The 16,571-nt window shown below is 41.8% G+C and overlaps 1 long non-coding RNA gene across 2 annotated transcripts in view; it reads right to left on the bottom strand.

Annotated features, from left to right (window-relative positions):
- Positions 1-16,571, bottom strand: part of LOC147343566 (uncharacterized) — a 52,989-nt gene that overhangs the window by 18,375 nt on the left and 18,043 nt on the right. The window contains exons 3-4 of one of the 2 annotated variants that reach the window (XR_015156117.1): positions 11,872-11,955; positions 1,814-2,296 (exon numbers count right to left, since the gene is read on the bottom strand). This is a non-coding gene — a long non-coding RNA (uncharacterized LOC147343566). Of the gene's footprint in view, positions 1-1,813; positions 2,297-11,871; positions 11,956-16,571 lie in introns of those variants that run through there. The other variant, XR_015156116.1, reaches the window with a different exon arrangement.

The following is a 16,571-nucleotide window of genomic DNA, read 5'->3' as shown; positions in this document are numbered from 1 at the left end:
TTTTTGCATAAGCCAAGCCATCTTTTTTTTCCTTCCTTCCTCTGTTCCTTCCTTTCTTGCTCTCTCTCCCCTCCTTCCTGCCTCTCTTCCTTCTCTCTGCCTCTTTTGCTTTCTTTCCCAGGAACCTATGCTAGTTGGAGATGGGTATTTTCTTTAAAAAAACATCAAAGTACATCTAATATGTTCTACAAGGAGGGGCTCAGTCACACATGAAGTGGAAGGATTCTCTGGTTGCTTATCACCTTGCTGCAACCAGGAATCCACACGAGGAAATGGCAGCCAGGAATGCGGTCCTTTGTGAAGTCAAAGTTGCTCTTGTTTTGCATCTTGAGTGCTAATCATTGGTTCTTCTGTTCAGGCTCACACAGCTCCTCCTCTGGACCTCGACCTTGGAAGGAGTTTCTGTAAATCTCAGCATTTTTAATGTTGATGGCAATGTCAGAAGTTACTGTAAAGTGGTTTTCATCTTCTTCTCATTTAGTTCTGTCACACATGCTGTCACTGAGCAAATGTCATCTTCTTATCTATCAAATTCACTGAGAAGTTGATAAGTACGTTTTTGTGACAAATTTCTGACACTCCTGTAGGCGTGTTGGCCTCTTGATACAGGATCTTTTAGTGCTGAGCAATTTAAAACCTCTCTTAACCAAAACAGTCAGAATAACAAATGAAAGAAAATTAATTATACATCCCCATCCCCAAAAAAATAACCCCAAAAGAAAAAAAATGAACACAGGAATTAGATTAAACTGAGTAATTTGACATATATTTTCTCATGTCATCATTGAGATTTGAATACTCTCAGGTATTTTCACATTCACGTCCTTGCTTGCTTGCCTGGAAGTGAAATAGGTTAATGAACGTCTTGAACTCAACATGGAGATTTTAAAAGATAAAGTGCATACAACACAAGACAATGTCCACAGATGATACTTCTATATTGAAAGTTCTTTCTTGAACCCATGTCAAATTCTTCCCTGAACACGCTTTGAACTTTCTTATGGCTATTGTTACTGTTGTTCAGTCACTCAGTTGTGTCTGACCCTTTGCAATCCCATGAACCGCAGCACGCCAGGCCTCCCTGTCCATCACCAGCTCCCAGAGTTCACCCAAACCCATATCCATTGAGTTGGTGATGCCACCCCACCATCTCATCCTCTGTCGTCCCCTTCTCCTCCTGCCCTCAATCTTTCCCAGCATCAGGGTCTCTTCAAATGAGTCAGCTCTTCGTGTCAGGTGGCCAAAGTATTGGAGTTTCAGCTTCAACATCAGTCCTTCCAATGAACACCTAGGACTGATCTCCTTTAGGATGGACTAGCTGGATCTCGTTGCAGTCCAAGGGACTCTCAAGAGTCTTCTCCAACACTACAGTTCAAAAGCATCAATTTTTCGGTGTTCAACCTTCTTTATGGTCCAAATCTCACATCCATACATGACTACAGGAAAAACCATAGCTTTGACAAGACGGACCTTTATTGACAGAGTAATGTCTCTGCTTTTTCATAAGCTGTCTAGGTGGACTGCTGTCTAGGTTTGTCACAGCTTTTCTTCCAAGGAACAAGCGTCTTTTAATTTCTTGGCTGCAGTCACCATCTGAGGCGATTTTGCAGCCCAAGAAAGTAAAGTCTGTCTTAGATGAGCCCAAAGTCAGAAGTTCAATGGTACAGCTTATACTAGCTCATGAGAACTGGTTGTGTACAGCCCTTCTGACTCTGCATTCAGCAGTCACATCAGCTGGCCATGAGAGAAGTATTCATAGCAAGTGTATTTGGTCCCTAGGGCTGCTTTAAAAAAGTTACACAAAGTACCATAATTCAGAGTTAACTATTATTATGTGTTTATTAGTTATTTACTATTTAGTATGAATTATTTTCTTAACTGGTATAAAAATGCAAATAATTAATACAATAAAGATATTATCAGCAATTTAAGCATACTGTATTCTCTTAGAGCTCTGGAGGCCAGAAGTCTGAAATCAAGGTGTCATCTTGGGCTCTGTGCCCTGAGATTCTGGGCAGAATTCTTCTCTGCCTCTTCACAGCTTCCAGTGCTGGCTGTCAATCCTTGGCATTCTTTGGCTGGTAGAAGCATCTTTCCAACCTGAACCTCTGTGGTCGCTGGCATTCTCCCTGGGTGTCTGTCTCTGTGCCTCTTCTCCTCTCCTTATAAGGCCACCAGTATTATTGGATTAAGGACTTCCCTGGTGGCTCAGATGATAAAGAATCTGCCAGCAATCCAGGAGACCTGGGTTGGGAAGATCCCTGAAGGGAATGGCAACCCACTCCAGTATTCTTGCCTGGAGAATCATATGGACAGAGGAGCCAACAAGTTGGACATGACTGAGCAGCTGAACTGAACTGATCCAAATTCTATGATTTATAATCTTACCCCTTAGCCAGCACATACTGTACATGGAATGTAATGTGATGTACCACATAATTTGTCCAAATTACTGCTAATAGTTTAGTGCAACTGGGACAAAGGGAATGAGGTAGGGATGAGTGGAAGAGGAAAGTGGAGACACAGGGACACACGTGGGCAAGGATTTGAGGTGGTACAGATCAGAGAAGTCAATAAATAGGTTAGTGGCACTAGTGGTAAAGAACCTGCCTGCCGATGCAGGAGACACAGGAGATGCAGGTTCAATCACTAGGTTGGGAAGATCCCCTGAAGGAGGGCATGGCAACCTATTCCAGTATTCAAAGTATTGGAGTTTCAGCTTCAACATCAGTCTTTCCAATGAACACCTAGGACTGATCTCCCTTAGGATGGACTGGTTGGATCTCCTTGCAGTCTAAGGGACTCTCAAGAGTCTTCTCCAACACCACAGTTAAACATACACTTTAAAATATGTCATGGCTCGGGGACTACCCTGGTGGTACAGTGGTTAAGACTGCGCTTGCACTGCAGGGGATGTGGGAACTAGGGATCCTGGGAACTAGGATCCTGCAGGTTGAGAGGGGCAGCCAAAAAAATTTTTTTAAGTGGCATAACTTTATTAAGGACAAATAAGCAAATATGAGTATATGTTCTTATGGAAGTAAAAAAATGAATTAGATCTGTATGTATTGGGTTTTACAATAAATCTAAAAAAACAGGATACAGAATAGGCAGAAATGCAAATTAAATAATGATATCATACAGGATGTATGACACCATTATCTGAAAAACATACAATATACACACGCGTGTATGTAGATATTTACACAGATATATACATAAAAACTCTTCAGAACGTGTGTGTATTTCTCTGCATTACAGAGGACTACATAAAGGACATCTCTATTTGTAGAATCTCCCTCTATCCCCAGCAAATTTTTTCTTTCAGAATGAAGAAAATAAAGAGGGAAGCAAAAGAGGAAGGAAGGAAGGAAAGAAGAACCTAACTAAGGTAAGTAAGACAAAACTCCAAGGTATAGATTCCAGGAGGTTTAAAATTGTTTTGTATACTTTTCTTCATATTTTATATCAAAAGGGAATACTGATCTCTGGTAAACAATTCAGAAAATATACAGAAGTGCAAAAGAACAAACAAACAAAAAACCCTCATCCAAAAAAATGAACTTAACATTCTTCCAGATAGTGCCATATTTCCATTAACCTGCATGTCGTACATATAATTTTTTGGTATTCTTTTTCAAAGGGGCCAGAATTTCTCAAAAATGTTCTGATTCATGAGGTGAATGATACTGAAGTCCGTTCTTTCTCTGAGTCTTTCGGACTAATTTGAATTAATTCTACAGTATTTTCTCACAGCTCCATAATCCCGTTTGCAGATTTCGTGGTTTGTCCTTCGGCTCACACAGTTCACTTAGGGATATCTCAACCCATCTCAGATCTACTGTCGAACAGAAGACGGCACTCACAGTTCCCAAACCAGGTTGCCCTGTCCTTCAGACATTCGTTGAAACCATCACCGCTAACTGAACTGAGAACTCTCAGAACTGCATGCGTCTGACCTTCTAACCCGGAGAAGGCAACGGCAACCCACTCCAGTACTCTTGCCTGGAAAATCCCATGGATGGAGGAGCCTAGTAGGCTACAGTGCGTGGGGTCGCGAAGAGTCGGACACGACTGAGTGACTTCCCTTTCACTTTTCACTTTCATGCATTGGAGAAGGAAATGGCAACCCAGTCCAGTGTTCTTGCCTGGAGAATCCCAGGGACAGGGGAGCCTGGTGGGCTTCCGTCTATGGGGTCGCACAGAGTCGGACACGACTGAAGCGACTTAGCAGACCTTCTAAAACGCTCTGTGTAATGCAAGAGAAACTACAGTTCCCGTGGGGCTCTGCTCCTGGGGGCCCCGCCTCTACCCGTGCGCCTGCGCATTCTGAGCGCAGACTACAACTCCCAGGATGCATCGTGCTGCCGCTCTCGCCGCTCTACTTCCTGCCGGGGCGTGTCCTGAGCAACAGTGGCTCCGCGAGTCCAAGAAAAGTTAAAGATGGGTGGAGTTTGTGGGCTGCGTGGGAAGCTGTTGGGCGCCGCTTATTTTTTTCGATCACACAAAACCTTTGCTGATCTACAGCGAAGTGTACTGGTGCGCGGCTGCCTGTCTTTGTGGTGTGCACGGGCTTGACTTCTCAACTGGGAGAAGAGTCTTTCAGGCACCTGCACAGGTGGTCGCGGCCTGCGTTGGTCCTCGCCATCAGCTGTTCCTTGAAGCTGTCCGACATCGCTCCGAGGGCGTGGGAGAGGCTGACAATCCTGGGTTTTCTTGGAGTGATGGATTGTTTTTTTCAATCTTTATATTTTCGCGGGAAATTAGAAGACTCCAGAGGAGACTTCAAGTCAGATATTTTTACCCTAGTAATCCACGCGCGCTTCTTGATAGATTGTTCCTATAGTTTTGTAGTTTGTTTTGGTTGGGCCTGGGATTTCTATTTTCGTAATATTTCAACTCCTGATTGTTACTATGCTCTGAAAACAGAAGCGTGGAGGAATGCCTGTATTTAAAGCGAATAGGAAGTCTCCTAAGTAATCACTTGACTAACAATTTTAATATATATAATTAATAAATGTAATATGACAATAAATGTAATGCGTGGGAAACTACAGCCTCCACCCCCCCCCCAACCCCCCGCTGGAAACAGAAACGTTCCAGTTCAAGAGTGGGGAATATCAGAGAGAAATGGGTTGAAGAGTGAATGGTGGGTGGGAGGTGAACAATTACAGGTAACCATAAAGTGCGTTTTTAAAAAATGTGTTCTTGAGGAGAAAGCTGGATTCCCAGCTCTGGTATTTATTAACTGTAATTTCATCCAGGTTAGTTTGCCTCTTTGAATCTCAGTCTCCTAGTCTGTGAAATAAAGATGAATTTTCCTTTCCTCCCCATATGTTTTTGTGAAGGCAAGTTAAAGTATGTGAACATAGTTCTTAAACTCCATAATTACCCCAAAGTGAGTTGGTAATGATAGTTATGTGGCAAGTGTAATGAAAGGCCAGGGCAACTAGGAATGCTAGTTAAAAGTTGAAACTGGGGACCACGGGTCAAGGCTGAAGAGTAAAGCAAATGAGTCTGGGAAGAGCTGAGAATCGGGGAGAGACAGATGGGTCAGTTGGCAATATCTATGACTTGTCGCTGAGCTTAAGGAAGGTAGGAGCCACATCTGTGTTGTTCACACTGGTCTGCATGATGCCTAGCATGGTGTCCAACATATGAGGCCTTTGCTCTTGCCTTCCCTCTGCCTGGAACACTCTTACCCCATATATCAGTCAGGGTTCTCCAGAGAAACAGCCAGTAGGATGTATGTATGTATGTGTGTGTGTTTATGGTGTGCATGCACTCAGTTGTGTCTGACGCTTTGCGACCCCATGGACTGTAGCCGTCCAGGCTCCTCTGTCCACGGGTTTCTCCAGGCAAGAATACTGGAGTGGGTTGCCATTTCCTTCTCCAGGGGATCTTTCTGACCCAGGGATTGAACCTGCATCTCCTGCTTCTCCTGCATTGCCAGGTGGATTCTTTACCACTGAGTTGCCTGGGAAGATCAGAACAACCCTGTATACTAAGTATTGTTATTCTCAGTTTACAGATGAAAACACTGAGACCCAGAGACATGAGATAATCTGCCCAAAGTCACACAGCGAAGTAAAAGGGCAAAGGGAAGGCAAACTGGATCTGTGTATGCTGCTTCTTCACTACTTCTTCCACCTCATGGATATGAACTCTGAAATCCTTCCTTTTTCTCCCCTACGATCCACTGTCCTTCCACCCTTCAAAAGAGTCTGTTCAGGAATACTTCAGGATGAGACCCTCCATTTATTCTGCAAGTATTTACTGACTGCCCACCTTCATATTCGCTTTGGTCACTCACAAAGATTTCTCGAGGGCCTACTGTGTGTTAGGTACTGGTGGGGGTGCTGACGATACATCGGTGAAAAACCCACACATCACTGTGCTGTGGAGCTTACATTCTACAAGGGGCAGAAAGATAGTAAACAAATAAAATATAGGGTGATGGGTTCAAGATAATAGGTGCTAAGGGCAACATAAGAAAAGAGGAAGATAGGTATGTAAGGCTATCTGTGTGGAGGGCTACGATTTTCAATGTTATAAAAACACAATATTGAGCAAAGATTTTCCAGGATATGATGGTCAGCTTTATGTGTCAACTTGGCTGAACTATAGTACTTGGTTATTTAGATGAGCAACACTCATCTAGGTGTTGCTGGGAAGCTATTTTGGAGCTGTGGTTAACATCTATAAGTTGTGTGGGAGTCAACCCTCCATAATGGGTGGGGGTATGAGGGGGAGACTCATCCAGACATTTGAAAGGCCTTGAAAGCAAAACTGAGGTTTTGCTGAAATAGAAGTTCTGCCTCAAGACTGAAACATCAGTTCCCACCCAAGTTTCCAACCCACCTTAGAGATTTCAGACTTGCTCCCCCACAACTACAGAAGCCAATTCTTTAAAAGAAATCTCTTAGTATACCTTATGTGTGCGTGTGTGTGTGTGCGCATCTACCATATGTGCATATATGGGTGTATACTGTACATATAGAGTACATATGCATGTATGTGTAATGCATACACATATATGAGATGCTGAACACACACTCAGGGTTGTTCCAATAATGAGGAACTTAAAATAGGTTTAGCTTAGGACCTGCCACAGTGAGCATGTAAGAGATAGCTATTGTTAATATCATCATTATCATTCAGTATCAGAGTAAGGACCTTCATAAGAATCATTAAAGTAGACTAAAAGCATAAGACTTAAGGGCCTGTAAGCTTGGGATGCTAAAGTCTGAAGTGACATTAATATACAAGTTTGGGTCCTGCAGAGAGTAAGGGGCATATTACATTTTAGGTCAGGGTCCTTTAATTTTTTTTAAAACAGGATGAACATCTTGTAGTGTATGTAGTCCAGAAAACAGATGAATTGACACCAAACCCTTCATTTTGCCCCAAGCTGCCATTTTAACTGCAGGGTTAATTGGTTCCAGGTCAGAGGCCCCATTCACTTGCTTCCTACCAACACTTGAGAGAAAAATGTACATTTTAACTGAGATGTTTTCTCACCAGGGTTCTTTTGTTTTCCCCTGAGGTCGTTGCTTTGGGCAACAAGAGAAATGCTAGATTCCAAAAAAGCTTTATATCTACCCTGACCCAACTCCACGGTAATTATTACCACATACAGCTACAAACATTTTTTAAAAAGATACAAGGAAATACACACGTTGAAACCAATACACATCTTGTTGATTACCTATTGATATTATACAAACAATTTCTAGTTTTGATCCCCTCTGATAAAACATAATGGTTTTTATGATATGTGGGTTGTGTGTTCATCAGAAAAATACTAATTTTGAAAAATATAGTGTGGACCTGGTCATTCTATGACATCATGTCTGATTTTAACTTCTTAAGAGGGAAACATTTACAGTCACAAGCCAAGTAGATTTCATGCAGAAGACAGATGAAGGCCGGATGTTTGAGGTTTTTCTTCTGGTCTTTTTGCTTCCCGTAGTATCTGACTACAGCTAGTTATAACGTTTCATGTTTGTTTAAGGAGTGGGCAGATTGTGAAAAAATAGACAGTTGGCTGCAGCATTCTGAGCTGTGTTTTGTTTCTTGATTTCTGCTTTGCTCACTTGTTATAAGAAATAAACGAAAGTGTTTAAGAATGATAGATTCTTTCAGCAGTTCTTTAACCCCAGGTCATTTCTTCACATAGGGAAGACTATGGAATTTGGAGTAACATTTATTTTTGAGTATCATCCAATTTGGGATGGCTGACTTTGGTGGGGAACAAGGGTCACCTTGACCTTCCTTCAAGATTATAAAATAATTTCTTGTCTAAATGTTAGGGGTGGGACAAAAAGGGATCATCGTTCTGTGCTGTTTCCCAAATGAAAAGAAATGGATTTAAATGGAGCTCCTCCTTGCTTTTCTGTGTATTTTGTTTTCGACATGTTTATAATAAAGAATCAAAACAGTTCTTTCACATGTATTATTTTCAAATTAAGGGTAATTAAATGTCACTTTAATTCAATGTCAAATTAAGAAGGATTGATACAATACTGCTTCTGTTTTATGTTTTGGTTTTTTGGCCACAAGGCACATGGGATCTTACTTAGCTCCTGACCAGGGATTGAACCTGTAACCCCTGCCTTGGAAGGCAGTGGTCTAAAGGTCTTAACCACTGGACAGTCAGAGAAGTCCCTGTCATAGACACAGACAAATTGATAACAGAGCAGAATGAAGATACCAGAAGTATTTCTAAATACATACGGACAATTGATTTTAACAAAGGTGTAAAAGGGAATGCTGTGAAGAAAGAGTGGTCTTTCTACCCAATAGTGCTGCAATTAGATGCAAAAAAAAGCAAGCAAGAAAAAGGACTTCAATCTAAATGTTCAGTTGCTCATTTGTTTATAACTTTGCAACCCCATGGACTGCAGCACGCCATGCTTCCCTGTCCTTCACTAATCTAAATATCTCACACAATATACAAAATCAACTCAAATGGATTATAGACAAATGTGAAACCTAAAACTGTGAATCTACTAGAAGAAAACATAGGATAAACATCTATGACGTTGAATTTGGCACAGATTTCTTAGCTACAACACCAAAAGAACTATGCATAAAAATTGATAAATTGTCCACATCAAAATTAAAATTTCTGCTCTTAAAAGACACTGTTAAGGGAGAAGGGATCGTTGGGGAGTTTGGGATGGACATGTACACCCTGCTATGTTTTAAATGGATAGCTGACAAGGACCTACTATATAGCACATAGAACTCTGTTCCATGTTGTATGGTCACCTGGGTGGGAAGGGAGTTTGGGGAGAATGGATACATGAATAGGTATGGCTGGGTCCCTTCACTGTTCACCTGAAACTGTCTCAACATTATTTGTTAATTAGCTATACCCCAATTCAAAGTAAAAAGTTAAAAAAAAAAATCCAAGTGTAGGCACCTCAGAACCACCTTCCACATGAAAAAAAAAAAAAAAAGATAAATGTATTTTTTAAAATAAACTTTCTAAGAAATCCTTTCCAAAAAAACCCACGCTGTCAAGAGAATGAAAAGACTGGGTTAAAAATTTGTAAATTGCATCCAATAAAGAATATACATCCAGGATATTAAAAAAAAAACCTCTCAGAACTCAATAAGAAAACAATTTTAAAAATGGGCAAAGATTTGACTAGATGCTTCACCAAAAAAAAAAAAGTTGGACACGACTGAGCAACTGAACTAAACTTCACCAAAAAATGTTTCTGGATGGCAAATAAGCACATGAAAAGATGCTCAATTTCATTAGTCAGTAGAAAAATGCAAATTAAAACCATAATAAGAAACCACAACTGTTGGAATGGTAAAAAAAAAAAAAATACAATAAAATCTGACTACATCGCAAGTGATGATTAGGATGTGGAACTCTGCTCTGTTGCTGGTGGGAATGTGAAATTGTACAAACACCCTGGAAACGATTTTGCTTTTGGTTTGGACCAGACATTCCATTCTAGATATTTACCCAGGATAAATGAAAGCGTATTTCTATACAAAGACTTGTACATCATTGTTTATGGCAGCTTTACTTATAATAGCCCCAGATTGGAAATAATGCTAGTGTCTATCAACAGGTAAATGAGTAATCAAACTGGTGTACAGATAAATGATATTCAGCAATAAAAAGGATAGAAACGTTTGTACATGCCGCAACATGGATGAATCTCACAAATATTGTGGTACATACAAGAAGAAAGACAGAAAAGAGTACCTATTGAATGCTTTCATTTATGAAAATTCTGGCAAATGAACACAAAGTGACAGAAAGCAAATCAGTGGTTGCCTGGGGAGTCAGGGATGGGAGGGAAGGGATAGGGTGGTATGTTTATTATCTTCAGTGTGGTGGGAGTTTCGTGGGTACATCATACGCCCACTGTACATCATTAAATTGTACATAGGAAATACATAGAGTTTACTGTCTGCTAGGTATATTGTGTGCTCGGTCACTCAGTTGTGTCCGACTCTCTGCAGCCCCATGGACTGTCGCCCACCAAGCTCCTCTGTCCATGGAATTTCCAAGCAAGAATCCTAAAGTGGGTTGCATTTCCTACTCCAGTGGATCTTCCCCACCCAGGGACTGAACCTGCATCTCCTGCGTCTTCTGCGTTGGTAGGAAGATTCTTTACTCCTGAGCCACCTGGGAAGCCTGTGCTGGTTATAGCTTCAATAATTTGCAACCTTCTGCTGTTCTCTTTCAGGGAGTTTGGGGGTAATGGGCAGGTGAAAGAAATAGCGAACTTAGACGAGGTTATGAGATCAAGCGAGGATTTTGGTCTTTTATGAAGCTGGGATATGCCACAGCATGTTTAGACGCTGATGAGCAGAGACAACAAACAGATGCAAGAGTAAGAGGACCTGCCAGAGCCCTTGAGTGGGCAGGAAAGTCTGGGCTGGTATCCTGTGTGCGAGGGAGGCCTGGGCCTGGGAGAAGAGGACAGCTCATCCACAACGGGAGACAAGACAGACAAGGGTGGGGCTTGCCTCATACGCCACACTGGCTCTTTGTTAGTAATGAAGACGATATCCACAATCACAGCAATGGGAATAGTCAGTAGGTGCCGTATTCATTAATAAAATGAGTCACACCAATTCAGTAGAACTTGATTTTCTTTGGTAAAATTTTCAACCAGGACACCCATGAGCATCTTGTTGGTACAGATTTCTGGGTCTCCTGCTGAGAAAGGGTGATGCCAGCAACCCTAGCTCTCCTTTGAAGCAACACTCCCTTGGTCTGAATTGGAGAAATCAGTTTGATAGAAATAATGAGAAGTCCTCTGCCTGTGTGTTCAGTATAAAATAACACTGCCATTCAAGTTTCCCAGTGTTAGGAATATTTTCATAAGCAAAAATCTCTGTTCTCTGACTCCTGTCCCTTGTCAGTACCATGGCCATCACTCTTGCCACCATTACCTATGCAACAAAAGCAGCAGCAGCTACCATTTGTTAAGTGGCACCCAGCAGCTCAGCTGTAAAGAATCTGCCACAATGCAGGAGACACGGAGATGTGGGTTCAATCCCTGGGTCAGGAAGATCCCCTGGAGGAGGGCATGGCAACTCACTCCTGTATTCTTGGCTGGAGAATCCCATGGACAGAGGAGCCTGGCGGTCTACAGAGAGTTGGACATGAGTGTAGCGACTGAACAGATATGAAGTGACTGTCTCACTGCATCTTCACAGCAGCCCTGTTGGGTTGATGTGCTATGAGCCCCTGTTAATAGTGAAAAATGAGTCTTACAGAGGTTAGATTATTGTCCAAGGTCACATCTCAGAAGTATCAGAGCCAGAATTAAAATCCAAGTCCGTGTGACTCCAAAACCTTTGCTCTTAACAAGAATTGTATGCAGTACTTACCTCCCCTTCTGAATTCGAAGTCTCACTGGTGAGAGTAGATTACATGCATATTTTCCTCCAAGTCTGATTCACTGCAACCATCACCTTTGGACAATAATAAAGGAACTCAGGAGAATGAAAATAATTTAACATCCTGTCTCAGTAACTGTTTTCATTTTTGTCCATTTCCTTTTGATCCTTATCCACGTGTACATATTTCACATAGCTATAGATGCAATTTTATATTTTGCTTTTATGGTGAATGTTATACCAGGCATTTTTCTTGTTCCTGTTTAGTCTGTAGCGGATGCATAATATTCCATTTCGTTAATGAGCCATGACTTAATTAACAAAATCCCCTGATGAGCAAATCTTATTCTCAGTTTTTCAGTTTTATAAACTATGCAAACTGATTTCCCCCCATCTTTTTGTAATTTTTTTTTTAAAGAATAAACTCCCCACCCCCCCAAGAAAAATAAAGAATTCCCAAGAGTGAGATTACCAAACAAGAATTTGAACATGTTTATGACTTTGGTACTTTGAAAGAGAGTGAAATTAGGAAAGTTTGTACCTTGGATGATGGTAGAAAATTCTCATCACTGGCACGAAGAGATGAATAGTTTAATTATTGTTCAGGAAGACCAGAACTGAAGACAAATGGGGAGTGACTGCTCAAGGGTACAGGGTTTCTTTTTGGGGTGATGAAGTGTTCTCGAATTAGATCGTGTTGATGGTTGCATGACTTTGAAAATATGCTAAAAGCAATTCACATGTATACTTGAGAAGGGTGAATTTTTATGGTATGTAAATGTTATCTCAATATAGGGTCGCAAAGACTTTAGTTAGACATGACTGAAGCGACCTAGCAAAAAATTAAAGGCAGAGTTTCAGATTTTCCAAGTAATAGTTTCAGCCCTTGTTCAATCACTCTCAGAGTGTCCTGTATTTGTTTTTATATCTGGGAACAGCATCTCATAGTGCTTAGAAGCATCACCACTTAGCAGCTTCATGACCCTTGCTGAGTGCTGGAGGTTGCGTCCTCTGGAAGCCCACATGGAGATGGAGATTGGGGTGTAGGATGTTTATGAAGGATCGGGACTTATGAAGGCAGGGCAGAAGCAGGGCTGGCTGGAGAAAAAGATGGAAGTGAGCTGCAGGTCTGACATAGCCTCAGCCAACCCCGACTATCAATGTCTTGTGCTGGGCTGAAATGGCCAGGCCGTTTTACAGAGACTGTGCTAAAGTTTGGTATGTGTTGCCCTGGAAGGGCAGGCTCGCAGGCCAGGTGTGCGCTGCACTTGTGGCTGACCCTGAAGGAGCTGATGGCAGAAGGCTGACCTCTCTGTTCCTCGAAGGTGGGCAACATGACCAGGCCTCCGGGTGCAACATCTCTGTGTCTATCACAGGAAGTTGCTTTAACCTTCTTTGCCTCCATTTCCTCACCTGTAAAACTGAGATAATATCCATCTGCTAGGATTGTTAGAGAATTAAGCACGGTAACACATTGCTTGCTGGGTGGTTCAGTGATAAAGAACCTGCCTGCCAATGCAGTAGATGTGGGTTCGATCCCTGGCTCAGGAAGATCCCCTGGAGGAGGAAATGGCAACCCACTCCTGTATTCTTGTGTGGGCAGAGGAGCCTGGTGGGCTACAGTTCATGGAGTCGCAAAGAGCTGGACACGAGTTAGTGACTAGACAACAACAGCCCACAGGGAACGCTAAGAATAGTGCTTGTCATATGAGAAAATTTCAAAAAAGACTAGCAGCTACTCTTGTGTATCATTCTATCATTATTTATAATACTTAAACTTTAATACTATACTACTTAAAATATAATAATTATTCAATATAAGTTTATAGTACTAATTATTTAATATATAAATACTGTATATATAGTAATAGTTACTATCATTATTAATGAATAATACAGTCAGTTTTGAAGAATTGTAGAGTATATACTGAGAAGTTTCAGAAGACTTTTTAAATTTTTACTCTTTCTTATGCTAAAGATTTTTTTGATGTGGACCATTTTTAAAGTCTTTATTGAATTTGTTACAATATTAGTTTTATTTTATGTTTTGGATTTTTGGCCACAAGACATACGGGATCTCAGCTCCTCGACCAGGGATCGAACCCATACTCCGTGCACTGGAAAGAGAAATCCCAACTCCAGGCTTCCCTGTCCATCACCATCTCCTGGAGCTTGCTCAAACTGATGGCCCTCAAGTCGGTGATGCCATCCAACCATCTTATCCTTGGTTGCCCCTTCTCCTCCTGCCCTATTCTTTCCCAGCCTCAGGGTCTTTTCCAAGGAGTCGGCTCTTTGAATCAGGTGGCCACAAGTACTGATAAATAGTTGCTGAATAGGAGGAACTCTCCAATGCAGGGGTTCAAGGGCAGTGGGCCTGGATGTTGCACACAGCAGAGCTTGTGCTTTGGTGGGGAGGGCAGCATGAGGCCATGGGTGCTCCGCTTGCAGTTCGGGTGAGGGGAGGGCACCAGGAGAGGAAGGTAGGTGCTTAGAAAGGGAGGAGGAGGAGGAGGGAAAAGAGGAGACTTTGCTTTCAGTTCACTTCAGTCACTCAGTCATGTCCACCTCTTTGCGATCCCATGGGCTGCTGCATGCCAGGCCTCTCTGTTCATCACCAACTCCCGGAGTTTACTCAAACTCATGTCCATTGAGTCGGTGATGCCATCCAACCCATCTTGTCCTCTGTCGTCCCCTTCTCCTCCTGCCTTCAATCTTTCCCAGCATCAGGGTCTTTTCCAATGAGTCAGCTCTTTGCATCAGGTGGCCAAAATATTGGAGTTTCAGCTTCAGCATCAGTCCTTCCAATAAATATTCAGGACTGTTTTCCTTTAGGAAGAATTGGTTGGATCTCCTTGCAGTCCAAGGAACTCTCAAGAGTCTTCTCCAACACCTCAGTTCAAAAGCATCAATTCTTTCTCAGGTTTCTTTATAAAGAAAGCTGAGCCTTTGCTTAGTGACAGCTTTACCAAGGGCTGACCCTTGGGTACAGCTCTGCTAGAGGAGGAAAGACAGCTTACACTTTTTACTTTTTAATTTTAGAGTCAATTTTAATTGTATCCACATTGCATAGGAGAAAATTTCCAAGTGTTGAAACAGCTTTGCTTTAAAAAAGAAAAAGTCATCATACAGGTAAATGGACTTTGTATGAATTTTAACACGTGTAGATTCATGTAACTAGCAGCACAGTGAAAATACAGAACGGTTCTACCACCATGTAATGTTCCCGGGGATGTATCTGTGTAGTCATGCTCACTTTCGGCAGCCACTGATCTGTTCCCCATCACTATAGTTTGAGACAGCTCTACTTTGAATCATTTTGTCTTTTATCCTCACAGAGTTTGCAAAGACCATGGGGTTTTTGTGTCAGAGAGAGCAGCTGTGTCCTCCATTACTAAGTATGGGATTGGGGGAGGTTAACTTAATGAGGCATGGAAAGAAAAGGAAACATTTATAAGGTCCGGCCCAGCAAGGATGTCTGCCTTTGTCATCTCCTATCTCAACCTTACTCAAAAGATCGGAGTAAAGTTAAGGGTTGGTGTGGTGAGGCAGAGGTTGGGCATGCCTGTTCAGTCTCTTCGGTTATGTGTGACTCTTTGCAACCCCAAGGACTTGAGCCCGCCAGCCTCCTCTGTCCATGGGATTCTCTAGGCAAGAAAACCGGAAAGTGAAAGAAAGGGAAAGTGAAGTCGCTCAGTTGTGTCTGACTCTTTGCGACCCTATGGAGACTGTAGCCTACCAGGCTCCTCAGTCCATGGAATTTTCCAGGCAAGAGTACTGGAGTGGGTTGCCATTTTCTTCTCCAAGGGGATCTTCCCAATCCAGGGATTGAACCTGGGTCTTCTGCATTGCAGGCAGACCCTTTACCATCTGAGCCACCTGGGAAGCCCAAGGAAACCGGAGTGGGTTGCCATTTCCTCCTTTAGGAAGTTACTAGTCTAATGAATAATACAGTCGGTTTTGCCCAGACCATGCTGAAGAGTTGTGATGCAGCATATACACCGAGAAGGCTCTGAAGATTTCTTAAAAATATAGAGTTTTAATTTTTTTTAGACCAGTTTTAAGTTCACAACAAAACTGATTCACAATGGAAAGGTTACAAGTTACTTGGGGAAAGGAGATAACGGGTTTGGCAAATGAAATGAAATGGGCAAAACGTGAAAGAACCAGCACAGGGTGTGTTTGAGAGAAGATTTTGTTTTCCTTTGTGGGGATGGGGTTGAGACATGGAAAGAGAAAGATTGGGGGAGGTTGAATGCTGTGATCCATAGTGTTTTGGGCAGTTATATGCTGGATAAGGAGGATATTCATAGACATTTCATTGTGTATTATAAAGGAAATCTTCTATGGTACTTTCAAAACATGTGTGAAGTTTTAAGTTGCTTTTCTATTATTTTTGGATAAAATTTACTTATGTCTTCTATTCTTGAGGCAGACTTTGTGTTTATTATGTTATATTCATTGTGATATACGGTTTCATAAATGTGAGATATATATATGTATACACACACACACAGGCTTAATAGATACTGTGGGCCAGGCACTGTTGACGTGGCCTTATCAACCTTATCTCATTTAATCCTGAAAATAACCCTAAGAGATAGGTACTGTTATCAGTATTCTATTTCATAGAAGAGGAAATCAAGATTTAGAGAAGTTGAGTAATCCACTCAGAGCTATTAAACAGATTTGAA

This window comes from Bos grunniens, chromosome 27 (genome assembly GCF_055505025.1).
Source record: "Bos grunniens cultivar Pamir isolate PY7600 chromosome 27, Bosgru_T2T1.0, whole genome shotgun sequence".
In the NCBI taxonomy this organism is placed as follows: domain Eukaryota; kingdom Metazoa; phylum Chordata; class Mammalia; order Artiodactyla; family Bovidae; genus Bos; species Bos grunniens.
The sequence above is the reverse complement of the archived record's forward strand: the minus strand, read 5'-3'. Positions and strand labels throughout refer to the sequence as shown.